The sequence below is a fragment of the Schistocerca nitens genome, chromosome 9, assembly GCF_023898315.1.
Source record: "Schistocerca nitens isolate TAMUIC-IGC-003100 chromosome 9, iqSchNite1.1, whole genome shotgun sequence".
Taxonomy (NCBI): Eukaryota; Metazoa; Arthropoda; class Insecta; order Orthoptera; family Acrididae; genus Schistocerca; species Schistocerca nitens.
Genome location: NC_064622.1, coordinates 282,777,857 through 282,805,181, shown reverse-complemented (window position 1 = coordinate 282,805,181; position 27,325 = coordinate 282,777,857). Strand labels below are relative to the sequence as shown.

General features: G+C 41.6%; 1 protein-coding gene across 1 annotated transcript in view; it reads right to left on the bottom strand.

The window, feature by feature from the left end:
• Nucleotides 1–20,187, bottom strand: part of LOC126203855 (alpha-tocopherol transfer protein-like) — a 120,801-nt gene extending 100,614 nt beyond the window's left edge. Inside the window, exon 1 of the mRNA XM_049938230.1 lies at nt 20,053–20,187. The gene's annotated coding sequence lies outside the window, so the exon portion shown is untranslated. The remainder of the gene's footprint in view (nt 1–20,052) is intronic.
• Between the last annotated feature and the right edge of the window lie 7,138 nt (nt 20,188–27,325).

Below are 27,325 nucleotides of genomic sequence, written 5' to 3'. Positions count from 1 at the left end.
TGGAAATGACAGGAAAAATCAAGTGAACTTTGAGGCTTAATTCCGTGCCCACCAGGAAGTAACTCGTCGATCACAGAGTTGCCAAATATATCTTGCCTTGTTGCCAAATCTCAGTTACAGTACTAGCAGGAAGAAGACGAACCGATGTGATCCTACAGCGGGCTGGGAAGTGACCACAGCTGGCGTTTCAAAGACGCGGCTGCGACGGCTTGGAATACGTAAAGCGTCTGAGTCGCATTTCTGTAACTAGTTACTAATAATACTCAGAACTGACTGCAAACTAAGCATCATAAATCAGTAACTCTCACAGTTGTTTTTATATTTCTTTCGTAACTGTACTCAAACCTAAGAAACTCATTCATGGACGTTTTCGTGCCTAGCCGATAGTCGAGTACACCAAACAAATAAAAATAAAAAACAAATGTGTGTGTGTGTGTGTGTTGTGTGTGTGTGTGTGTGTGCGAGAGAGAGAGAGAGAGAGAGAGAGAGGGAGAGAGAGAGAGAGAGAGAGAGAGAGAGAAATAAAGATAAATAAGAATGAGAGAGAGGGTAATAATTGTTGTATAGAAATTGAATACCGGTATGGAAAGAAATCTTTCATTAAAATAACACGTTCCACAGTATTACGAAGTGTCGTATTCATGATCTATGGAACAAGTATTAATCCAATTTAATCTAATCAATCATATTGATGACTAGCCATGAAGAGTCATGAATTAACGAAATTTTCGCCAATATCAGTAACCAAATCTAAACTTGAAAATAAAAGACGACAGTTTTTGTAATAAACCGGGACTCCTATCAAGACCCTTTCATCCCTGTTAACTAACCACGAAAGATGTCTGATATACCTCCATTCAGAAGTAACAAAGTGTGTATGCATTTAAAGGTGATGTGCATGATGTGAAGTTCTGTGACGGATTTACGAACACAACAAGCAATCAGATTGTTAACTAAGTAAAATCAAATGTTACGTATCGGTTTTTCTTACCAGCTGCTAGGTGTTTGAATCTAAAGTTAGGATACAAACGTTTGTGCGTAAGCGACAATCGAACTTCACACCTACCGTGCATCCACGAATATAGCTTAAGTATGAGTTGCTTACTCACCAATAGTAAGAGGTGTGTGTGTTTGACTAGAAATAACGACACCTATTGCGATTGTTGGCAACACATGAACAGACATGAAAAATGTTCGTTAATTTTCACTAACAGACCGGTGTGTACGTGATAGGGCTTGAAATGAAATTATGAATATCTTTGTACTGGGTCAGTAATCGGACCCACATACTTACCTTTGGAGGTGATCTAGAGAAGACTGCCGTCTTGGAGAAAGGAACGAAATGATTGAACTAAGCTGTTCCGAGAGATTCAGATCCTCAAAAGAGGAGATAGTCCGCATCTCGTGGTCGTACGAAGCGTTCTCGCTTCCCACGCCCGGGTTCCCGGGTTCGATTCCCGGCGGGGTCAGGGATTTTCTCTGCCTCGTGATGGCTGGGTGTTGTGTGATGTCCTTAGGTTAGTTAGGTTTAAGTAGTTCTAAGTTCTAGGGGACTGATGACCATAGATGTTAAGTCCCATAGTGCTCAGAGCCATTTGAACTAAGAGGAGATACGATTTCGAATCATAGTCCAGCACCAAATTTTTCAACGTCTCTAGTTCAATCAAGTACAAGTAAAATAAGAGCCCTGTTCCTTTAAATGGCTATCAGTTCATCAAATAAAATAAAATTTTGTAATGTAAGTAAGTTTACTGGCGACAGAATTTCTGTTTACAGTGACCTCCGCCTACGTCATTTACCAAAGCAGACCGTCTGTGTCCAGTTGGGAATGGAGGAACGTGATGTTTAATGCGGATTCTGGATTATAACGTCTTTCTATTGAGGTTACCAGAGATAAAGTAAATCTGTTTGTGCCTCTTAAAAGTAAATGCTTGTATCCACGCATTGCACTTGTGGTAGTTCGTTCCACCAGACCACATTTCCCAGCCCCAGGAGTGTGCTGTAGCAGATGATGTGCTTAGCTTACAAAATTAGTCACGTTGGAAAAAAATGCGAGTCTGTTAAATGGTTAAGTAGAAGGAAGCTTCTGACGCGGAGATTATGCTATTCTATTCTCACGTCAGCACTATGTAAGGACTCTTCTAGGCACCATAGCCTCGATGTGAAACCATTTTGAAATTTTCACTAATTCAGGAAATATCTTAGTTTCGAGAAAATCCACTCTAAAGTATGAAGTTACAGGATAATTCAATTATTACCGTACTTATTACTATCATTACTATCATACTGCTGCTGGAACTCATGTGCCTGAAGATCATTTAATTCCTTTTGGTCATTATGGAAGTAGTTGCCCAAGAACAGGTTCTTTCCCTGTCTACGGAATCCTTTTCATGTTAATATGAAACATCAGCAATTACTCGTAGATTACATTAAAACTAAAGTAATTGATGGAGACGTTACATGATAACAAAAACGCGCTGCCTTTCTTCATTTACTTGCGGCTAGAAATGGCTGTCGAATACTGCCAAACCAAAAGCCAAGGGATCTTACTGCCTTCCGAAATATGTCGCTGTCAGTTCTTTCCATATGAGTTCGTCGACGTGACCTGTTTCGAGTTGAGTATGACAGAGAATGTTTTATAAAAGCAATTGTATTCCTTTGCAATAAACAGAAAGATTTTCATTCTAAGCTATCCAAGTTCAAAATTTTCGGAATATTAGTTCAAATTTAATATTCGCTTCTATAATGTAGGAAAGTATTTCACAGTTGCAAAACCCGCATCTGACTCATTGTCCTTACCCTTAGTCGCTGACCACAAATTCTAGCTCAGAGTGACACCAGTTTAAGTAACCTAAAGTAGCGAAGACTGTTTCCCAGTGCTCTTTCTCATCGTAAAATATGCAATTCACTCATTGGGCTTCATTAGTACACTGTAACAGTAATTTCTGTGTGTATGCAATGCATACGGATTGTAGAATTCAGTGGTGCTCTCTCTTCCACTTCTGTATACAATATGACTGACCTAAACGGGCCCTTTATCATTACAGGCCCTGGGCGGTGCAACATCATACTGACAACAGTAATGTGCTTATACTGACCACCTCCACAGTTCGTTTGAAAAAAAAAAAAAAATGGTTCAAGTGGCTCTGAGCACTATGGGACTAAACATCTGAGGTCATCAGTCCCCTAGAACTTAGAACTACTTAAACCTAACTAACCTAAGGACATCACACACATCCATGCCCAGAGGCAGGATTCGAACCTGCGACTGCAGCAGCAGCGCGGCTCCGGACTGAAGCGCCTAGAACCCCTCGGCCACCGCGGCCGGCACAGTTCGTTTTACCTGATTTTGTGATCATTTAAATAAAACAACATGACCTTCCAGTGGGAGACACTGCGTCCCCCTTTTCCTCGTGTGAAATTTGTCAGTTCGATTTTTGCCTTCCAACCAGCGAAATGCGGCAGAGTACGACCGGTAAACGATTCACAAACCACGATCTAGTGCCGTTAAGACGATTTCTTTAAACAGTAGGGTAGCTGAAGAAATTTAGTTTCTTCTTAAATCGTCTTATGCAGCAACGTTCACAGATATCTCAAATAGGAAAAGCTCTTTATCCAGGTACAAAGGTTGTAAAACAAACTTCCCACAGTTTGTGTCAGGTTGATCTTTTCGTCTGATAGCACTGCGTAAGTATTTCGTCTAAGAGGTATGCAGGCTTCTTTTCTGATTTATTTTATGGGGCTGCGAATTTCCAGAAAATTTTGGAACGAAATCAGGAGAAAACTTTTACACATCAAATTCTCTTGGTAGCTCGACACAGTAAGTTGTATTACGGATATTGATAATTTTTACTTATGGACCGTCTGACAGCAACTGAATAAAACACAATTTTAGCGTCATACGTGTTTCGCCTATATTTTCTGCAAGCCATCATTGAATTGTATACGTGTGTGTAAACACCTATCAGCTGGTAAGAAAAACCGATCCGTAACATTTGATTTTACTTCGTTAACAATCCGATTGGGTTCGTATCTCCGTCACAGAACTGCACATCATGCACTTCATCTTTAAATGCATACACAATTTGTTACTTCTTAATGGACGTATATCAGACATATTTCGTGGTTAGTTAAAAAATATTCATAACTTCATTTCAAGCCCTGTCACGTGCACACCGACCTGCTAGTGAAAATTAACATGTATTTTTAATGTCTGTTCACGTGCTGCCAAAAATTTCTGGTCAAACACACACACATCATACTGTTGGTGAGTAAGCAATTGATACTTAAGGTACATTCGTGGACGGTAAAGAAGAACGATAGGAGTACGGTTCGATTGTCGCTCAGGCACAAAACTTTGTATCCTTATTTAAGATTCAAACACCTAGCAGCTGGTAAGAAAAACCGATACGTAACATTTGATTTTACTTAGTTAACAATCTGATTGCTTGTTGTGTTCGTAAATCCGTCACAGAACTTCACATCATGCACATCACCTTTAAATGCATACACACTTTGTTACTTCTGAATGGAGGTATATCAGACATCTTTCGTGGTTAGTTAACAGGGATGAAAGGGTCTTGATAGGAGTCCCGGTTTATTACAAAAACTGTCGTCTTTTATTTTCAAGTTTAGATTTGGTTACTGATATTGGCGAAAATTTCGTTAATTCATGACTCTTCATGGCTAGTCATCAATATGATTGATTAGATTAAATTGGATTAATACTTGTTCCATAGATCATGAATACGACACTTTGTAATACTGTGGAACGTGTTATTTTAATGAAAGATTTCTTTCCATACCGGTATTCAATTTCTATACAACAATTATTACCCTCTCTCTCATTCTTATTTATCTTTATTTCTCTCTCTCTCTCTCTCTCTCTCTCCCTCTCTCTCTCTCTCTCTCTCTCTCTCTCTCGCACACACACACACACACACAACACACACACACACACACATTTGTTTTTTATTTTTATTTGTTTGGTGTACTCGACTATCGGCTAGGCACGAAAACGTCCATGAATGAGTTTCTTAGGTTTGAGTACAGTTACGAAAGAAATATAAAAACAACTGTGAGAGTTACTGATTTATGATGCTTAGTTTGCAGTCAGTTCTGAGTATTATTAGTAACTAGTTACAGAAATGCGACTCAGACGCTTTACGTATTCCAAGCCGTCGCAGCCGCGTCTTTGAAACGCCAGCTGTGGTCACTTCCCAGCCCGCTGTAGGATCACATCGGTTCGTCTTCTTCCTGCTAGTACTGTAACTGAGATTTGGCAACAAGGCAAGATATATTTGGCAACTCTGTGATCGACGAGTTACTTCCTGGTGGGCACGGAATTAAGCCTCAAAGTTCACTTGATTTTTCCTGTCATTTCCATTGAATAATCTGAGTTATTATCGCTTCAGGTGTGACAAAAGATTGTACATTTACGGTTTTCAGCTCAGGAAAGTCGTTGCATGTGTAAATCGCAACTAAACTCGTCCTTTACATAGGGGTTTACGAGTTCTAGACACTATTGGCCTCGTAAAAGAAATTGGCAACACATACCTCTTCGCTAGCTCTGTGGTAACGTGCTGACCTCTGAAAACGCGTCTTTTATGGTTCGCAGTTCCAGTCTCGCTGAGTGCAACGTTTTTATCCCTTCCGTGAAAGAGCTACAAGCAGTCAGATCAAACATCGATAAGGAAATCGCAAGAAAATACTTTCAGCTCATAGTGCAATGGTGAAAAACTAACAATGCTGCACAACAGGTAACGCCTCGTTCCGCTGCTGACAAGCAAATTTTGGGTCTCTAGGAATACATAACTTTATTTATGAAATGCCACATTTGCATACCTGTTGAGTATGACACAGCATACCAATTAAACACCGACCCAATCGAAATCTAAGTGAGTAGTATTTTACTAATTTGTGCCGATAGAGACACGCTTGTGTACAGATACTCAGTTTTATCAAAACAGACTTTCGTCGTAAGGTTATCGTGCGTAGTTTTATTTCATTTATTTTAATACAGTGCACAATTTTCGTAAGGTTTCTTTTAGTGTTGTTAAAACAATACTAAACATGAGAGATAAATTAATAATCAATGATATATGCGAATTCTCTGATGTGATCTATAAGACTCTGACATTGCACATGCAGTTTATTGATTACATGCATGTAGAAAGCTTGTTCTGAGTTAAAGCTGTCAAACAAGGTTTGAAGAAGAATTAAATGCCACTACCAGACGACAGCTAATGTAGAATATGCTTTTCTGACTATTTTGGCACGATGCGCTCTCCCCATACATAATACAAAAGCTTCGAGATGCATCTGCTGCCTGGCCGTCTATTAAACCTGAGAAGAACAAAATGTCGCAGAAGTTAGCCCTTTTTCCACATGTGTTGAGAAGTGAAGGTAATTATGTTCAAAGATCCATTAAATTGGTAACTTCAGCAGACAGCAGAATTGCGTTGTAAAAAATGTAGGAACGATTGAAATGGAACTCGCGACATCTTACCTACGGTGCGTGACACTTACCGTGACGCTACTAGCTGTCATATACCTACAGCATCTCCACAAGTCAATAATAGTTCTTCCAGATCTTCCGCATTCCACAGTGCTGTGAGATAATGCATATGGCCGGATCTAGACTTCTGAGAGACAGACAGTTACAGCTTTTCTTTTGCACTGCACGACGTTTTCAACGAACAGATAGCGCAATAGAGTAGCTAAAATGGAAAGGAACACTTCCTCTTTAAATTTCTGCATCCTACACTGTTGGCAGTTCTGTGTAGGCGGCAGTTACATGATTTTATTTCGGTGATTACAAAATAGAGTCGAATGTGTGCACTGGGTAGCCGAGGCAGCTAGTTCATGGCGATTCGCTCAACCAAGTAAATGAATGTACTGAACATGCTGCAAACCACTACAGGGAGCCTGTGTGTCATAATTCTCATCGAGTGTCCCGCAACGGTGTTATGAAAGAAAAATGAGTCCTACAGAAGATGTTTTGGTGGTGTGTTGGATTGATGATGGGTTCCTATGATGATGGTCTGGGTTCGATTCCAACTTCTGTACATGATTTTTAATGGGGAGAGACAGATTCTATTCTCTTCTGGCTTCGCCAAGTGAAGAAGGTATAATGGCATTGCGGTCCGAAATTCACATTAAACATGATATTCCTTCTCTACCAAGTAGTCGTTAGGTTGCACCACAATAAAGTCAGGAGTGGCGAAATGTGGGAACTCTGTCACCAGTAACCTTTCTTATACTAGTTATTTATTTATAGTGACGAAACAAACGCTATGTAGGGTCACAGGACCCTTATTCCATCTCTTATTTGAGCTTCTGTATGTCGATAAAATTGGTTCTGAACTTGGAATGCTACTCAGACCGCCCTTAACGCGGAATTTGATCCCTTCGTGACAATACAACTCGACTACAATTTGTTGTTTGTTCAAAACTGCAGATTCCTCAACATCTCCACATATTGCGCGTGAATGGGTTCGAATGCTGGCCCGGCACTAAAGTTTTCATTATGTATTATCAAGCTCTAGCATGAGAACACCTATTGCTGATGGATAATAATTTTGATTTTTAATGCGTTTTCATTCGTTGTCAGCACTAACGATATCTGACGTTTTTGACTCCCAGTGAGACACAGAACTATTTGAGAGATCACTCTAAGTTCAAGGATGTTATTCCGAGCTGCTGGTGGAGAAAAATTCTGTAGCTGACGTCTCTTTGTGTGTAGTCAACAAACGGTATGTGTGGGGTTCGATTCCGAGTCAGCATTGAACTTGATGTGTTGGCAGAAGAGCCAACACCGTGTTGCTAGAGGAGGCCGAAATGCACGCGTTTAAGCTCACGCAGACTGGCGTGAGGTCTGGAACAATTAAAGGAATTATAGTAGCCAAAAATAGTACATAGCTTCTGGAATACTTAACTTTAATCCATAATTGGAGAATATCGCTCTTGATGATACATAATTACAATCTCAATATAAACTGGTAATGGCGCCTTGCTAGGTCGTAGCAAATGACGTAGCTGAAGGCTATGCTAACTATCTTCTCGGCAAATGAGAGCGTATTTGTCAGTATATCATCGCTAGCAAAGTCTGCTGTACAACTGGGGCGAGTGCTAGGACGTCTCTCTAGACCTGCCGTGTGGTGGCGCTCGGTCTGCAATCACTGACAGTGGCGACACGCGGGTCCGACGTATACTAACGGACCGCGGCCGATTTAAAGGCTACCACCTAGCAAGTGTGGTGTCTGGCGGTGACACCACAGAACTCTTCGTCATATTATTTCTAGTTCAAACATGCTCACATGTCGCTGCTGATGTAACAAACCCATATTTAACGTTCGTTTTTTCTAATATATAACAGCGATAGGTTCCGGGTTGGAGTCCTGGGAAGGAAAAAATTAATGTTTCGTCTCGTCATTTCAGTTAAAACATCTAGCTACTGCCGCGAAAATCCGATATGTGCTTCGATAACAATCCGATTAGGTTCTGGGTTCGAATCCCTGTCCAGCACAAAGCTTTACATCACGGCATTTCAAGTAAGTTACTTGTGAAGAAGCAATATTTAACATCTCTCGTAGTTCGTTAACAGGGACAATAGATGCTGGGTAGGAATTCGCGTCCGTTAAAAATGTTTACGTTATGTAATTTAAAGTTGATATTTGCTAACTGATACTGTCTAAAATCGAGGTATATCGCTCTCTGTATGCCTAGTCATGAATGACAGTTAGTTTCCGTCAGTCACGAAATCTTAGTCAGCATGACCTGGGTTTGAATCCAAATGCAGAACGAGACGGTTCGTCGTGTCATTTGAAGTTCATACATATTCTCAATTAGCTGCTCGTGAATAACTTAAATTTGGAATACCATTTTGTGTTAAATAACAAGTACGGTCTGTTACTTTGAAGAGGAAATCATGAATACGACGAACTTACTACGTGCATTACCTATCTGACGTAGTAATGAGAGTGGTAACATTTCAGGTATGTCATTTATTGCACTAAATGTGAGCTTACAAGCCTTAAGGGCAGTCTTATCTGTGATAAGGTGTTCTCTGATATTTGTAGTATCGTGGTATTACTTTACATCTTGAATTATTGCGATACAGAGCGGAGTTTTCTAGTGGTGACTTGTTGGAGCCATTTTCAATAGCCAAACGACTGTACCAAGGAGCGACTAGAGGAGCTGCTAGACAGCTGCGTTATGTGGGTTGCATGCGAATCAGGCGAAATGCAATTCAGGTCGTTCGGATACTTTTGAGCACAACTGTACATATGAGAAACTATCAGCGAGTGATGATGATGATGATGATGTCCTCCTCGCCGTGTCCGGCGACAGCGACTCCGTCAGTCTTCTCTGTCCTTGTTGTGTTAGGCTCGGATGTGGCTCGCGAATCCGAATTTCGCTTTGAATATCCTGTTGCATGAAGCACAGTGAAGTTGACCAGCAGAGTTGTAAGTATACGTGTAGACAGGCTTGAGCTGAGATTTTCGGAACTCGCTTTTAGCATCCAGGTTCATTAGACGCTTTTGCTCGAATTGTTCGATGCTCTTATGTACAGTTGGTCGCCACTCCGATCGGCGCAATGTTAGCTCCTCCCAACGGTTGTTTGGAATGCCACAGGCTGCAAGGTGGCGTTTAATGGTGTCTTTATATCGCAGGTGTTGACCACCTTTCCTCCTCTTCCCGCACGAGAGCTGCGAGTAGAACACCGCTTTAGGCAGCCTACTGTCATCCATGCGTACTATGTGACCACTCCATCTCAGTTGATGTTTCATTATTAAAGCTTCAATACCAGCCAGTTTCACGCGGCGCAAAATCTCCGTGTTTGGGACACGGTCTTCCCATTTGATGCGCAGAATTGATCTCAGACATCGAAGATGAAATTTATCTAGCTTCTTAATGTCAGCTTTGTAACAGCACCAGGTTTCCGAGGCATAGAGTAAGGTGGATAATACTACTGCTTTGTAGACTGCAATTTTTGTTTGTAGTTTGAGATCATGTGATTTCCATACTCGGTCATTAAGCTTACCGAAGGCTGAGGCTGCGCTGGCTATACGCGCTGCGATTTCAGTTGTCAGGCTGTTGTCACTTCTAATTTGGCTTCCCAGGTATTTGAAATTTGACACATTTTGCAAGGGTTTGTTATTTATCTCAATACTGGAATCATCTGCATTAAGACCTCTAAGTGGCTGTTTGAGAACTTGCGTCTTAGTGATGCTAATGGCTAAGCCAAATCTTCTGCAGGAGGCATTTAGCAGATTTATGTAAGTCTGAAGAGTTTCGCAAGAATTAGCCATCATGCATACATCATCCGCGTAGAGAATCTCTAAGACTGATAGTTTGGTTACGCGACTTTTTGTTCTGAGGCGAGAGATGTTGAAGACACTTTTGTCTGTCCTTGTGTCGAGACTAATTTGATTACTACAGGCTTTGGTCGCGTCTCTCATAACAACTGCGAAGTAAAGTGAGAAGAATGTGGGAGCCAGAACACAGCCTTGTTTTACACCACATGTCACGGGAAACTGTTCTGAGAGCTTGTCCTCATGGCGGATTTTTGCCATCATGTTTTCATGAAACTGCCGAATCAAACTGACAATTTTGTCAGGGCACCCAGTTTTCTTTAGTATGATCCAGAGAGCTTCCCGTGGGACACGATCAAAAGCTTTTTCCAGGTCTACAAAGCACATGAACAAAGGCCGATGTTGCTCTAAGCTTTTCTCTTGCATTTGTTTGACAACAAATATGGCATCCACTGTGTCTCTGTTTGGGCGAAAGCCACACTGGGTCTCTGGTAGCAGGTACACCAAACCCTTGGCTCACCATCAGTACTCCATCGCCGCTGGACTTTCAAAGCTCATAGTCCATTGAAACTTTGCCGGAGTCATCTGCGCGTGAAGGTATTTAAAGTGGACAAGCAGATGCGCAGATGCAGATCCACTCCCTCGTCCTCCGCCTCTGGTTGGCAGTGGATCGTAGGGCCGATACGACTGGCAAGAGGGAGGGGATGCAGTGAATGGCCATATGCCACTGGAAGTATCCTGACATACGCCCTTAAGGCACATCACAGGTGCCTTGCTTCGTCGGTACAGAAGCCGTGAGTGTTTACCTATCGATATTACCCGCCTCCTACACCAATGAAGAGACTGACAGAGGGGAAGAAGGAAAGGGAAGGGACTGGAAGGGAAAGGGAGGAAGGGACGGTAGGTCGTTGTGAGGCACACTTCGTCTGGCTCCTCTGCTGAGACCTGACCGGCTAGGTTGAACCTGCCAGCAGCCACGCTACCACCGGTATAGCTCTCAGCATCACAGGAACACGCAAACTCTCCCACCCGCACGGACAGTGCTACGATAAGTACGCATGATGTGTAACAGAATTTTGAATCAAAGGTATTAATCATTCTCTGTCAATTAATTACGTCAAACGACCGCGAAAAAGGGCCAGATTTAATAGGAAGTATATCCAAAGCGAGATAAAAAATAAAATTAAATGAAATTATCGTTAATATTTTAGTACTAAGAATTCTAGATGAGAGGCGCTATTTACGTAATAGTGGCATCCGAATGAGAAAGTTTATCACATATTTGAGTCAACAAAAGATAATATATATTTTTAAGCTAAAGTACAGGACTCGAAAAATAATTACGTACAAAATGTATTAAATCAATTAAATCCGAGTTATATTAACAATTGTCTCACTATATTAGGCAATCAGTAATAGGATATGAGAATAATCCGACGAGTCCGTAACATTTTACTGGATTAATTAAATTTAAGGTACTATTTTGTATTAATTACAGTGATTTCCTACAGAGAATAGCTTAGCTATAATAAGTAAAGTGGTTTTTGAGAGTATTTGCGAAAAATATAATTGCCAATAAAGTAGTAGTTTTGATAATACGATACGTAATTGAATCTGTTACGTATACGTGGTTTGAAAGTGATAATGCTGGTGCCTTGTGTTTACACGTAAACCGTGGATGTTATTGACTCTTAAAGTCACTGTCAGTCGCTAGAGTCTAACCGAGTTTGGTAATAATAGTTAAAGTAATCTCACCTGTGCTAATCTCAGAACGGTTGGCTTTTTGCTACGTACTGGGCACTACAAAAGTGGGTGGATTCGATTGCGTATGGCATATAAAAATTATTTTAATTTTGTTGTGTATGTGTTTGCCAAACAAAAGCGCGACGAGTGTCACTTTTGTAACCTGCTGAACAATAACACTACTTACGTAGAGTTACAGCACGAAGAATTCAAGGTAGCGAAAAAACATTCGACACAGGGCAAACATCATATACGTACCCAGTTCAGCTTTGACGTAGTTCATCTTCAAAGAAGGACGGAACGAGAATAAAGATGCTTGTGAATCCGCATTGCACCGTAACATACGGCGAGTGCAGAGACTCATCGTGCAAATCACGCTGTTTAACAGATCTCCAAATCCGGTATTTCTGTGTATTCACTGCCCCTTGTAGTGCAAAATATGCCTCATCACTCCATAGAATATTGCCCGGCCACGTATCAACTTCTGTTCGTGTCAGAAACCGAAGAGCAAACTCAGGACGTTGCTGCGGATCATGGGGTTTCATTTTCTGTACCGTCTGGACCTTTTACCGGTGCTGGCGTAAAATAGACCGCAAAACTTCGCGTTCTATTGACTATGACATGGACAATTCTCGTGATACTTCGTGAGAACTAGCGCCACTCGTGGCACGCATTGCATGGTCAATTACAGCAATGGTAACCTCGTGAATGACTTCCAACGGAATAGAACAATTCCTCTTCCAGATGCCACACCAAGCTCACCCGTGTTTTCGAATTTCTTTATCATCTTATTTGAACCTTTTAATGACGCCGGACCTCTCCTCAGACCTTTAAGTTGGCGATGCTCTCAATGCAACACCATAACTGCTGCTGTTCACATAAAACAGATTTACTGTCCGTGCTCGGTCTCTCTTCTGGTTACCAATACTGTTCACTTGAGTTTTGGCTTGTCAGCTGACAGCGTGGATGCCATACCGTCAAACAAACAGCGTACAGCGCCAGATTTGTACGTGGTGGCGACAATGGCACGAAATTTGTTTTCCAGCTCAAATCGGTTTCCCATTAACGCATTAACATATCTACACAGTTTCGCTGCCATACGATAATTGTAGGCCACATTAGACCTCAGACTTCAATTATAACCACTGAGTACATATGCCAGATTTCGGATTTTGGTAGGGTACCGGAGAACTGCATTTTGGTTAGGATAAATGTTTTCTCATAAAATGCATATGAACATCTGTGTCTAAACTAGTCTACTGTTACATATCCGTACTAGGATAATATGACAACGGATGTGGAGTACATACAAATTCCTGCTATGTGGATGCCACAATTACAGGAAATAGACAATGTGGCATCTTACAGCCCTGACCCAAATTCTTACAAGCGGTGAGGTTTATTAATGAGAACAGGGGTAGTGTTTTAAAAATATGGTAAACTTGATGGTGTGGGATGAGGTATACACAGAAAGAGATGCTATAGTCAAATTCATTTTATTTCACAGTGAGTTTTTGCCAATATTTGACAGTAGCTTTCTTAAAAATTAATCAAAAAAATTCATTAAAAAACAAGTGAGCCATGGATAACAAAAGGAATTAAAATACCTTATAATAGGAAGGGTGAAATTTATATGAAGGTAAGAATAGGTCAAGGTCCGACATTATTTGCGTATTACAAAAATACCGTATAATTATAAGGAACGTCATTAAAATGTGCAGAAGTATGCACGTCCTTACAGAAATTGATAATGCGCATAATAAGATAAAACATACACTGAAGCACCAAAGAAACTGGTGTAGGCATGCGTATTCAAATACAGATGGTTCAAATGGATCTGAGCACTATGGGACTTAACTGCTGTGGTCATCAGTCCCCTAGGACTCAGAACTACTTAAACTTAACTAACCAAAGGACATCACACACATCCATTCCCGAGGCAGGATTCGAACCTGCGACCGTAGCGGTCACGCGGTTTCAGACTGTGGTGCCTAGAACCGCACGGCCACTCCGGCCGGCTCAAATACAGAGATGTGTAAACAGGCAGAATACGGCGCTGCAGCCGCCTATATAATACAGAGTATCTGGCGCAGTTGTTAGATCGGTTACTGCTCCTACAATGACAGATTATCAAGATTTAAGTGAGTTTGAACGTGGTGTTGTAGTCAGCGTATGAGCGATGGGCCACAACATCTCCGAGGTGGCGATGAAAATGGCTCAAATGGCTCGGAGCACTATGGAACTCAACATCTGAGGTCATCAGTCACCTACAACTTAGAACTACTTAAACCTAACTAACCTAAGGACATCACACACATCCATGCCCGAGGTAGGATTCGAACCTGCGACCGTAGCGGTCACGCGGTTCCAAACTGAAGCGCCTAGAACCGCACGGCCACACCGGCCGGCCAGGTAGGGATGAAGTGGAGATTTTCCCGTACGACCATTTCATGAGTGTCCGTGAATATCAGAAATCCGGTAAAACATCAAATCTCCGACATCTCTGAGCCGTAAAAAGATCCTGCAAGAACGGGACCAAGAGAATTGTTCAACGTGACAGAAGTGCAACCCTTCCGTATACTGCTGCACATTTCAGTGCTGGGCCATCAACAAGTGACAGCGTGCGTACCATTGAACGAAACATCATCAACATCGGCTTTCGGAGCCGAAGGCTCACTCGTGTATCTTTGATGACTGCACGACACAAAGCTTTACGCCTCGCCTGGGCCTGTCAACACCTTTGGACTGTTGATGACTGGAAACATATTGTCTAGTCACACTAGTCTCGTTTCAAATTGTATCGAGCGGATGGACTTGTCCGGGTATGGAGACAGCCATAGACCCTGCATGTCAGCAGGGACTGTTAAAGCTGGTGGAGGCTCTTTGATGGTGTGGGGCGTGTGCAGTTGGAGTGATACGGGACGTACGTATATGTCTAGATACGACTCTGACAGGTGACCCATACGTAATCATCTCTTCTGATCACCTGCATCCATTCATGTCCATTGTGCTCCGACGGACTTGAGGAATTCCAACAGGATAATGCGACACCCACGCGTCCAGAATTGCTATAGAGTAGCTCCATGAATACTCTTCTAAGTTTAAACACTTCCGCTGCCCACCAAACTCCCCAGACATGAACTTTATTGAGTATATCTGGGATGCCTTGCAACGTGTTGTTCATTAGAGATCTCCACCCCCTCGTACTCTTACGGATTTATGGACACCCGTGCAGGATTCACGGTGTCTGTTCCCTCCAGAACTACTTCAGACATTAGTCGAGGCTAAGCCAAGTCGTGTTGCGGCACTTCTGCTTGCTCGCAGGGGCCTTACACAATATTAGGCAGGCCGCGCGGGATTAGCCGAGCGGTCTGGAGGGCTGCAGTCATGGACTGTGCGGCTGGTGCCGGCGGAGGTATGAGTCCTCCCTCGGGCATGGGTGTGTTTGTCCTTAGGATAATTTAGGTTAAGTAGTGTGTAAGCTTAGGGACTGATGACCTTAGCAGTTAAGTCCCATAAGATTTCACACACATTTGAACATTTGATATTAGGCAGGTGCACCAGTTTCTTTGGCTCTTCAGTGTAAATAGGGTATTGTCAAACGGGAGACAGGACAGTCAGTCAGTGAAGAATATACCATAACAGTAAAACTAAACGACATAATGTGACTGATAATTCACAAGCAACGAGTACTTTCAAAAATCACTTTCTAAGTATAGCAATAAAAATAAGGTTAATGGTTCAGTTTGAGAACAAAAGAATTTATTAGAAAGGTCATTCCACAAAACGTGAAGCAACTAGAGGTAGCATCAATATTCTTCGGTGATAATAACAAAATGTTAAAAATTCTAAAAAACAAAATCTCATATGATGTTGATGGAATCTCAGACCGAATTCTGAAAAGTTGCTCTGACTAAATACGTAATATCCTCATATGTAATCTCTGGCACAGGGAGGTTTCCCAGACAGATTAAAATATATATACGAAGACAGTAGCTTGTTCTCGAAAGAACAGTTACTATTGATGACCGTGCAGCTTTTCCCTGGAATAAATGATGACTAACAGAAAACCTCAGCTGCCGACACGTGTTGTTGATATACCTCGTTGTGGACAGCTGAAAATGTGTGCCCCGACCGGGACCCGAACCCGGGATCTCCTGCTTACATGGCAGACGCTGTATCGATCTGAGCCACCGAGGACACAGATGAGTAGCGCGACTGCAGGAACATATCCCTTGCACGCTTCCCGTGCGACTCACATTCCCAACTGTCCACAATTCTACCTATGTATTGTACCTTATGGACATTTGCCCACACACTCATTACTCGCGCACGCTTTGGCGATCAACAGTAACTGTTCTTTCGAGAACAAGTTACTGTCTTCGTATATATAGTTAAAGGCTACCCAGCCATTGACCCTCGTCTGTGCGAATGCGCACAGGTTGCCCAAACTCTTACGGGAATAGCCAAAGCGTGCGCGAGTAATGAGTGTGTGGGCAAATGTCTATAAGGTACAATACATAGGTAGAATTGTGGACAGTTGGGAATGTGAGTCTCACGGGAAGCGTGCAAGGGATAAGTCCCTGCAGTCGCGCTATTCATCTGTGTCCTCGGTGGCTCAGATCGATACAGCGTCTGCCATGTAAGCAGGAGATCCCGGGGCACACATTTTCAGCTGTCCACATCGAGGTATATCAAAAACACCTGTCGGCAGCTGAGGTTTTCAGTTAGTCATCAGATAAAAACATGCAGACCGTTTTAAACAATGATCGATCAGTTTCCTTAGTGGCATCTTTTTGCAAAACATTCGCGAAAGTAATGTACTGAATAGTAGTCTCACAATTAAGTAGAAGCAATTTACTTAGCATATCACAGTTTGGATTCCATCCACCCTAAAAACTAAGCTAAACCCCACTTGAACAGACCATGAAGGCCCAAGGGTACCGACTGACCCCAGTGTCATCCTCAGCCCACAGGTGTCTCTGGATGCGGGTGTGGAGGGGCACGTGGTAATCACATCGCCCTCTCGGTCGTATGTCAGTTTACGAGAACGGAGCTGCTACTTTTCAATCAAGCAGCTCCTCAGTTTGCCTGACAAGGGCTGAGTGCACCCCATTTGCCAGACCGGATGGTCGCCCATCCGACTGCTAGCCCAGCCCTTTAGCGCTTAACTTCGGTGATCTGACGGGAACCGGTGCAACTAATGCGGCAAGATCGTTGGCTATGCATTCACCCACCAAATATTAAAAACTTAAGCAATATACTCTTAGAAAAACTTAAGTTTTATGGAATTGAATCATACTTAAAAAACGTAAAGCAAGAAGGTTGTCTTGAATAATTCAAACAATGTTGGAAAGGGAAAATATTTTAGAGACTGGGGAGAAATTACAAAGAGTCCCACATGGTTCAATTTTGAATCCACTCTTATTCCTTATATGTGTCAACAAGCACTTAACATTCAACAAGCAGAATCGGTACTTTTTGCAGATGATACTAGTGTTATAATAAATCCGTTTAGAAAGAAAGCATCAGAAGAGACTGTTCATGAAGTTTTTCGAAGATTTATTTAGTGGTTCTCTGAAAATCGAGTCTTACTTGAGTCTGAGGAAACGCACTATAATCAGCTCTGTACAACGAATTGAATCATAGCAACAACTGCTGCAGCTCATGAGCAGGAGACAATAAGGAGATTAGAATGCTCCGAATTTTTGGGTGTACATACTGATCAAAACTCGAACTGGAAGAAGCGTATTACCAAGCTCAAATCAATGTACTGGTGACTGACTTGTGCGTCGCATCCTGTGCGCGTTGTTACTTAGCTTTATGTCACGTTCTTACCACTACTGACAAACGATCCCTTCCAGCTCTTGGTTCGTGATGTTTTAATGTTATTTATAGTACCATTGTCGGTATTTTCTACTTTATACTTTTGAAAAAATTAGCTGCGAATTCCTTATTTCTTGTTGATTATATAACTTCATGACAAGCTTGTTGCGTCGTATATTCCATTATCAAATGTTCGTGTTGACATTACGGTTATGCATCATTTTATTCTACGCCTATTATAACAGTACTGTGAGATTTTATTTTATAATATTATACTTATATCTAGATGTAGTGGGGTCCATAAATCATCTTGCAGCGCAAGTTTTTTCATGTGCAGTCTTCTTAATTGGACACGTATTTACTTTCTGCAAAGGAATTATGGAATAACGGTGAAATTTCGTGGTAGTTTTTGTCAGTTGTCAAATGACAGATCATTTTAATGACTTTTATGTTTACAAGTTAATATTATCTTAGGCAGTCAAAGACAGTTTTTGTCGGAGATATTGTGCATTATGTGGATGTGTGATGTTAATGTTGTGTATTGTGTTTTGTTTATCGTGTTGTGTTTATCCCTTTTCTTTTTCTGTAGTGTCAATAAAGTTTTCCAGATAATTTTTTTGTTTGAGTTCCGTCTGTCCGTTTAGGGCGTCATTCAGATATATCTTTGTCTGTACATAGCTTTCCAGTTCTTTCAAAATGTTCATGGTTTGACCCTTTGGTATCTTATGTAGAATTTTCCAGAGCGTTTTCTGTTATGTCTAGTCGATGATTTTCATTTTTTTAAGTGTAGGCATAAACTTTACTGGTTGCTTTCGTAATCTCAAGTGTATTGTTTAAATTTGATACTGAAACTGTTCGTCCGATCTAAAACCTATAGTAGTCATCGTAGGTAATATCGTATACACCCGAATTAGAAAAGATAAAGCCATCGCTTTTTCCTGATACCAACTTCGTTCGTAAGGTACTGGTAGTGTGAAATGCTAGTTGTATTTTCGTATTCGTTAAGAAACTGTTTATTTTGTGTGATATATTCCCCACGTATGGTGCTGGTACATATGTCAATTTGGATTTAGGTGTTTCATCTCTTTTCAGTGTTTCGTCATCATGTATGTTATCTGATTTATGTTGACTTTGGTCTTTGTAGCTTTTAAGTACTACGTTTAGATGGAATTTTTGTCCTTGATGTGTGTTGTAGTAATGTAATTTCATTTGGTATTGCTTATTCTTCCAACGGTAAGTGTATGGTTTGCACATATATGCAACCTGGTATGGCATGAATTTTTACTGAAGATAATGTCTGTAGTTGCAGCTTTTCTGTAAATTCAGATATATATTGATTATTATCATTGCCTATTTTTAGGTGTAAGGAACTGATGGATTTGTTGTTTTCTGTTTCGATTGTTTAACAGTTGGTGAATTGTTTATGTACCAGTGTTGTCTCCATTTATTAGCAGTACTTATCATCTACATACCAAAAGTACGAATATGTTATTTACGTATTTAGTGGAAGTAAATACCTAAACGTTAGGGTCAAACGTACTATGGAAGTCGCAACTCACCTTGAGCTCTCTCTGATTCTGTAGCGTCTTTTGGATGATCTGTTTTATTTGTAGTGTTACACATATGTAATGTTTGTATTGTCAGACCACATTTTTTCTTTTCCCGGTTTAGATCTGTAGATGATATGCTAATCAGATGAAAATCACTCATTATTAATAAAAGATAACTAGTGATTCAAATGGTGTTTTCCATTCATCATACCGATAGATATCATCATTTTCCTTGAGAGGTTGTCAGTATTATGAAAGTTAGAATTGACATTGCGGGGCTGCTACCTTTTTCACACCAGTTTTGATACAGTTCATTTCGATCTTCTCCTGAAATTCGTAACATCCCATGTACTACACTAATGGGGAAGCAGAGCGGCAGCTATTATCTTTCACGTTTACCTGGCACTTCGAGACCGCCACGTTAAAATTAGGCGAACTACGAGAACCTTTACCGACATGCTGAGACTGCTGGTGCTAGACGTCCATTTGTAGCAGAGATCACTAGGTACATGAGACTGAAGATCGTTTCATGGACAAAAATCCCATGAAGCATTACTAGACGTAAACATCTAGTCCTCTATACCGTTATCAGGCAAATTGTACGAGTCGCAACTCACCTTAAACACTCTCTGTTACTGTAGCGTGTCCTGAGTGATGCGTCCTCCGTTTGCTGCAGAGGCTGTCTCCAGAAACACACCTGACGACAGTCTTCCGAAGAGCTAGAGTGGAGCCTGCGTTATCGCTCAGAGAAGTGAAGATGACTACAGGAGATCGATAGGCGACCGCGCCTTATCTCCGGCACGTAATGGGTGCTGCTGCCGGCCGTGTGACCGATACCGGCTTTCAACCTGGGAAAGAGGGCCGAACGGAAATGATTTGAGGCAATTGTGCGTTGACTAGCACTGCAGTAACCCAGGGTGCCATGTAGCGCTGGCAGTTGCAGTGTTGCCGACCTCCGTGCAGTTTCCAATTCTCCATGCAGACACTGCACATCTCACAAAGGGACGGCACCTATTTTTATTTATTTCTTTATTCTTCACAATTACAGCCTATTATCTGAAAATCTAAAATAGACCACACAAATCACATATATATTACTACAAACCTAAGTTAAATCCTTAGCCAATTACCCAGCTACTAATCTACCACATGCACTACAGAATTTGTTCTCCGTTTGTTCTTTTATTTTTGGGCATTTAACTTGTAGATGGTTGTCTCGGCTGCGGTAACGGCCCTCATTGTATTCCGGTCAACAGCCATAGTCTGCTGGATTCCTTTGGCGTCGGGCAGTACATCAGCAGCGTTTCCGCTAAAGCAGGTAATTCCACCCATCACTGTTACTTCTTAAAGTCTACACTTCCATGATCACTTGCAACAACGCAGTGTAGATTCTCAGGACAGTATTTCACTCGGTGGTTGCCGATCTCAATTATCTTCTCTCCATCTGCAGAGTATATTGTCTAGCCTGGATGGCAATATGATGACTTTGGTTGAATGTCTCGTGAGGTCTTCCTTGGCCTTCCTGGGGACCGCTCCTGTTTATCATCAAAGATTTCGTACGAATTTATGATAAATGCAGGGCTTGAACGGAAATGGAAGTGTCAGAAGTGGGAACGCCTCATGACCAATAGCTTTTCCTAAATAAGATTTTCGGCACGGATCTTGCCATTTATTTTGGTGTAGGTTCCAGACAGCGGCTGGCGCAGTGGAAAGATTACAGAACGATGGCCATGGAGTCGTCTCCCTACGCGAAAATATTATTTTTTAAAAATTTTCTGGTCTAATATTATATATATGCTCCATACAAAAAATAATGATCACTATATTCTATTTATTTATATTTTGAAACAAGGCATGAAAAGGAAAATTTGCTATTGCAAATCAGTATCCATGAAAGAATTGTACTTACATCATTCACAAAAACATGGGAAATAACTTTCCAAGTAAGGAGTATAATTCGAGCGTACAGGAGTTTGTTAATGGCGGTTTGCTGTCAAACTGTTCGATGAGAAAGAACCTTTTATGAATGTTAAGCAAGTCAGCTTTCCAATAGGAACATTAAAACAACAATGTAGCTATGAAACGGGCCCTTTAAAACATTGCAAGATGCCGAGAAAATTACTGCTTCCCCTGTTTTCACAATTAATATCATCCCAGAAAGTGTAAATCATTAGCTGCAGAAGAATAAAAGCATTTAATTTTATTTAAAAGATTCTCACCTATGAGTTACAATCGCTTCCTGGAAATTTATTTGCCATCCCTAACTTACCTTTGCCTTTCATTTAATTTAGGAAAGTATTAATAAATACAGTACATTTCGGTTTATTTGTACAATAAATGTCGTAAAACTTGCAAATAAAAAAGTATTCCTATAGACACTCGACCCTACGATCTGCGAATTACTCTTTCCGCTGCGCCAACCGCTGCCTGGAAATCACGTCAACATAAACGGGGGTGTCAAAAGTCATCGTATACCTCCTAAAATAGTAACGGATCTCCTTTTACGCAGTGTAGTGCAGCAACTCGATGTGGAATGGACACAACAAGTTGGAAGTCCCCTGCAGAAATAATGATCCAAGATATCTTTACAGGCATCCGTAAATGCAAATGTGTTGACGGTGCAGTATTTTGTGCACGAATTCACCTCTCGATTATGTCCCGTAAATGTTCGATGGCATCCGTGTGGCATAATCACTCACTCGAGTAGTTCAGAATGTTCTTCAAACCAATCACTAACAATTATCGACCAGTGACATGGTGCATTATCACCCATAAAAATTCCATGGTTGTTTGGGAACAGGAAGTCCATGAACGGATGAACATTGTCTCCAGTCAATAACAGTTCAGTTGGATCGGAGGGTCCAGTCCATTACGTGTAAACACAGCCCACATCATTATGGAGCCGCCACCAGCTTGCACAGTGGCTTCTTGACAATTTGCGTCCACGGCTTCGTGAGGTTTGCGCCACACTCGAACCCTACCAGCAGCTCCTACCAAATGAAATCGCGATTCATCTGATCAGGCCATGGTTTTCCAGCCAAATTTGGCCGCGCTATGCTAACAGATAAGTTTTTTGTACGTCCCTCATTGATTACTGCGGTTATTTCCGGTAGTGTACCTTGACTCTTAACTTTGACAAATCTACGCAAACGCTGTTGCTTCCCGTCATTAAAAGAAAGGCCGTTGGCCACTGTATTATCCGTGGTGGAAGGTAATGCCTGAAATTTGGTATTCTCGGCACACTCTTGACATTCTGGATCTAGGAATATTAAATTTCCTATCCTAACGATTTCAGAAATGGAATGTGTGTCCGTCCCCCCCTCCCATGAAACATGGACCTTGCCGTTGGTGGGGAGGCTTGCGTGCCTCAGCGATACAGATAGCCGTACCATAGGTGCCACCACAACGGAGGGGTATCTGTTGAGAGGCCAGACAAACGTGTGGTTCCTGAAGAGGGGCAGCAGCCTTTTCAGTAGTTGCAAGGGCAACAGTCTGGATGATTGACTGATCTGGCCTTGTAACACTAACCAAAACGGCCTTGCTGTGCTGGTACTGCGAACCGCTCAAAGCAAGTGGAAACTACAGCCGTAATTTTTCCCGATGGCATGCAGTTTTACTGTGTGGTTAAATGATGATGGCGTCCTTTTGGGTAAAATATTCCGGAGGTAAAATAGTCCCTCATTCGGATCTCCGGGCGGGGACGTCCTTATGAAGAGAAAGAAAACTGGCGTTCTACGGACCGGAGCGTGGAATGTCAGATCCCTTAATCGGGCAGGTAGGTTAGAAAATTTGTAAAGGGAAACGGATAGGTTAAAGTTAGATATAGTGGGAATTAGTGAGGTTCGGTGGCCGGAAGAACAAGAATTTTGGTCTGGTGAATACAGGATTACAAATACAAAATCAAATAGCGGTAATGCAGGAGTAGATTTAATAATGAATAAAAAAATAGGAATGCGGGTGAGCTACTACAAACAGCGTAGTGAACGCATTATGGTGGCCAAGATAGACACGAAGCCCACGCCTACTGCAGTAGTACAAGTTTATATGCCAACTAGCTCTGCAGATGACGAAGAAATTGATAAAATGTGTGATGAGATAAAAGAAATTATTCAGATAGTCAAGGGAGGTGAAAATTTAATAGTCATGGGTGACTGGAATTCGATAGTAGGAAAAGGGAGAGAAGGAAACGTAGTAGATGAATATGGATTGGGGGGAAGAAATGAAAGAGGAAGCCGCCTGGTAGAATTTTGCACAGAGACTGACTTAATCATAGCTAACACTTGGTTCAAAAATCATGAAAGAAGGTTGTATACATGGAAAATGCTTGGAGATACTAGAAGGTATCAGATAGATTATATAATGGTAAGACAGAGATGTAGGAACCACGTTTTAAATTGTAAGACATTTCCAGGGGCAGATGTGCACTCTGACCACAATCTATTGGTTATGAACTGTAGATTAAAACTGAAGAAACTGCAAAAAGGTGGGAATGTAAGGAGATGGGACCTGGATAAACTGACTAAACCATTGGTTGTACAGAGTTTCAGGGAGAGCATAAGGGAACAATTGACAGAAATGGTGTAAGAAATACAGTAGAAGAAGAATGGGTAGATTTGAGGGGTGAAGTAGTGAAGGCAGCAGAGGATCAAGTAGGCAAAAAGACGAGGGCTAGTAGAAATCCTTGGGTAACAGGAGAAGTATGGAATTTAATTGATGAAAGGAGAAAATATAAAAATGCAGTAAATGAAGCAGGCAAGAAGGAATACAAACATCTCAAAAATGAGATGAACAGGAAGTGCAAAATGGCTAAGCAGGCTAGAGGACAAATGTAAGAATGTAGAGGCCAATCTCACTAGGGGTGAGATAGATGCTGCCTACAGGAAAATTAAAGAGACCTTTGTAGAAAAGAGAACCTCTTGTATGAATATCAAAAGCTCACATGGAGACCCAATTCTAAGCAAAGAAGGGAAAGCAGAAAGTGGGAAGGAGTGTATAGAGGGTCTATACAAGGGCGATGTACTTGAGGACAATATTATGGAAATGGAAGAGGATGTAGATGAAGATGAAATGGGAGATATGATACTGGGTGAAGAATTTGAGAGAGCACTGAAAGACCTGAGTCGAAACAAGGCCCCGGCAGTAGACAACATTCCATTAGAACTACTAACAGCCTTGGGAGAGCCAGTCCTGACAAAACTCTTACATCTGGTGAGCGAGGTGTATGAGACTGGCGAAATACCTTCAGACTTCGAGAAGAATATAATAATTCCAATCCCAAAGAAAGAAGGGGTTGACAGGTGTGAAAATTACCGAACTCTCAGTTTAATAAGCCACAGCTGCAAAATAATAACGCGAATTCTTTACAGACGAATGGAAAAAGTGGTAGAAGCCGACCTCGTGGAAGATCAGTTTGTATTCAGTATAAATATGGGAACACGTGAAGCAATACTGACCCCACAACTTATTTTGAAGATAGATTAAGTAACGGTAAACCTTCGTTTCTAGCATTTGTAGACTTAGAGAAAGCTTTTGACAGTGTTGACTGGAATACTCTCTTTCAAATTCTGAAGGTGGCAGGGCTAAAATACAGTGAGCGAAAGGCTATTTACAATTTGTACAGAAACCATGTGGCAGTTATAAGAGTCGAGGGACATGAAAGGGAAGCAGTGGTTCGGAAGGGAGTGAGACAGGGCTGTAGCCTCTTCCCGATGTTATTCAATGTGTATATTGAGCAAGCAGTAAAGGAAACAAAAGAAAAATTCGGAGTAGGTATTGAAATCTATGGAGAAGAAATAAAAGGTTTTAGGTTCGCCGATGACATTGTAATTCTGTCAGAGACAGCAAAGGACTTGGAAGAGCAGTTGAACGGAATGGACAGTGTCTTGAAAGGAGGATATAAGATGAACATCAACAAAAGCAAAATGAGGATAATGGAATGTAGTCTAATTAAATCAGGCGATGCTGAGGGAATTAGATTAGGAAATGAGACACTTAAAGTAGTAAATGAGTTTTGCTATTTGGGGAGCAAAATAACTGATGATGGTCGAAGTAGAGAGGATATAAAATGGTGACTGGCAATGGCAAGGAAAGCGTTTCTGAAGAAGAGAAATTTGTTAACATCCAGTATAGATTTAAGTGTCAGGAAGTCGTTTCTGAAAGTATCTGTATGGAGTGTAGCCATGTATGGAAGTGAAACATGGACGATCAATAGTTTGGACAAGAAGAGAATAGAAACTTTCGAACTGTGGTGCTGCAGAAGAATGCTGAAGATTAGATGGGTAGATCACATAATTAATGAAGAGGTATTGAATAGAATTAGGGAGAAGAGGAGTTTGTGGCACAAGTTGACTAGAAGCAGGGATCGGTTGGTAGGACATGTTCTGAGGCATCAAGGGATCACGAATTTAGTATTGGAGGGCAGCGTGGAGGTTAAAAATCGTAGAGGGAGACCAAGAGATGAATACAGTAAGCAGATTCAGAGGGATGTGGGTTGCAGTAGGTACTGGGAGATGAAGAAGCATGCACAGGATAGAGTAGCATCGAGAACTGCATCAAACCAGTCTCAGGACTGAAGACCACAACAACAACAACAATGTTTCATGCGTCTAGCTCCAGCTGCCATTTCTTGTTCGAAGTCTGTTAATTACCGTCGTGCGGACATAATCATGTCCGACATCTTTTCGCATGAATCACCTGAGTAAAAATGACAGCTCCGCCAATGTATCGCCCTCTTGTACGTTGTTTACGGGAGAATACCTCCATCTGTATAGAATATGTGCATATCGCTATCCCAAAACTTTCTGTGACATCAGGGTATATGGCTCATGCCTCGCCCAATACGGGCCAAAAGTGATGTATTTTTTCTAAGTCAACTTTCATTTCTGGCTACGCCCTGCGTATGCCGTAAATTTGGACGAAATCGAGGATGACGTGTAGGCGCGGTCCCCTTGTCAGACCGTGTATTGCTGCTGTACCCCGGTTCTAGCCAGACAGTACCAAATCATGAGACTGACAAGGGAAGCATATTCCGTCTGTCCCAATACGTTCGAGATTTTATTTACAAGAAACAGAGAAAAGTTAATATGGTTGGTTTAATCCTCTAGGTGTTCGGAGTCTCCCCCTACCTTAGTGCAAGCCATATAACGTTCATACAGCCAAATGAAACTGCCAAGAAGGTCCTTATTTGTGATGTTTTTCTACTCTCTCGTCACACTGCTTTGAATGTCGTTTATAATGTTCAAGCCTTGACACTTCGTGTGAGTTGCTTCATTTTGTCTTCTGTGCTAGGTTCATATCGATAACACAAAGTCTCGTCGGCAGTAATAACTGTCCGCATTTTGAATTTCAAATAAAACGCACCTGGCTTCACTGCATAGTTATTTTTGCTGTGAAGTCAATGAGTGAGGACCAAACTTTGGGCCGGCCGCTGTGGCCGAGCGGTTCTAGGCGCTTCAGTCTGGAACCGCGCGACCGCTACTGTCGCAGGTTCGAATCCTGCTTCGGGCATGGATGTGTGTGATGTCCATAGGTTACTTAGGTTTAAGTAGTTCTAAGTTCTAGGGGACTGATGACCTCCCATAGTGCTCAGAGCCATTTGAACCATTTGAACCAAACTTTGCACATACTTTTTGTTGTTCAAAATTTTCTGGAGAAAGTCTTGAACTCTTGATTTAGGGATGTGGCACTCTTGCGATACATGACACAGCGGTGTTGACTCAGTACAGTAGCACGTCCACTACTTAACACTGCCTCTTTCACAGTTGACTCATCGAACGCAAATCTGTTGTATACCCACTATTGACTGGTTGAACGCACATCTATTGTTTACTGTTGTCAGTTCAAACTGCAACCTTAGTTACGTGCTGATGTCGCTTATACACAGGAGCAAAC